The sequence below is a fragment of the Aplysia californica genome, unplaced genomic scaffold (assembly GCF_000002075.1).
Source record: "Aplysia californica isolate F4 #8 unplaced genomic scaffold, AplCal3.0 scaffold00055, whole genome shotgun sequence".
NCBI classification, from domain to species: Eukaryota; Metazoa; Mollusca; class Gastropoda; order Aplysiida; family Aplysiidae; genus Aplysia; species Aplysia californica.
Window position 1 is genome coordinate 368,646 of NW_004797325.1, and position 784 is coordinate 369,429.

Genomic DNA, 784 nt, shown 5'->3' on the forward strand with positions numbered 1-784 from the left:
CGGAAAGTGGAAGGTCCTTCTTAGTTGAATATCACTCACCTAATACCAAACATAGATGTAACAGTTTAGAAGGAATTTGACAAAATAAGTGAGATCATGCTTACACCATGACAATATCAAGTAAATTACTATTGTCCTAACATCGCAAGCAAGACTTACTCACCCATGATATTGCATTATTCTCTATTCCTTGACAGCTTGGTCCACGACGTAGAAAAATTAAGACCTGGCTAGCAGTATGTTCCCTTTTTATAATATTACATGTAGATCTATATATTTTTTAGTTGCTATTTTCCAGGGCGAAGTGCGAACACAACACAGCCCCGAAGCAGGCACTCATAAACATGTTGCGTGCTTTTTGTTACTGCAGAGATAAGAATGAATAGCAGCCTGAGCATTGTTCTTTGGTTGTTTTTTTCTGAGCAAATTTGATCTAGTTTTTGTCTTGAGCTCGCTGTTGATGAGAATGAGAGGTGAAGAAAAGTGATGCCATCGCTTTTACTGTTATTTGTTCGTTGTTGTCGCGTGTCACTCAGCTGTTGTACGTGCACCCCCTGTAGTTTATAATCAAGGCAACAGAGGTGAAGGATTCCAGGCGTGCATACAAGAGTAAATGTTCCAATACATGATGCTGGTGACTTTGCCATCCTTCATTAAGAAGCTGACAGAATGAAATACAGAGCTTGGGTCAGGGTTGTTATTCTGGATGCATATTAATCCTTGTTCTCTTCTGGGCATACTGTCAGATTTTTCTTAAAAATCTGCTTTTCTCGTGCATTGTTGC

General features: G+C 39.3%; 1 protein-coding gene across 1 annotated transcript in view; it reads right to left on the reverse strand.

Moving 5' to 3' along the window:
- LOC100856795 (eukaryotic elongation factor 2 kinase) overlaps window positions 1-188 on the reverse strand; it is a 30,002-nt gene extending 29,814 nt beyond the window's left edge. Inside the window, exon 1 of the mRNA XM_005092910.3 lies at window positions 164-188. The gene's annotated coding sequence lies outside the window, so the exon portion shown is untranslated. The remainder of the gene's footprint in view (window positions 1-163) is intronic.
- Between the last annotated feature and the right edge of the window lie 596 nt (window positions 189-784).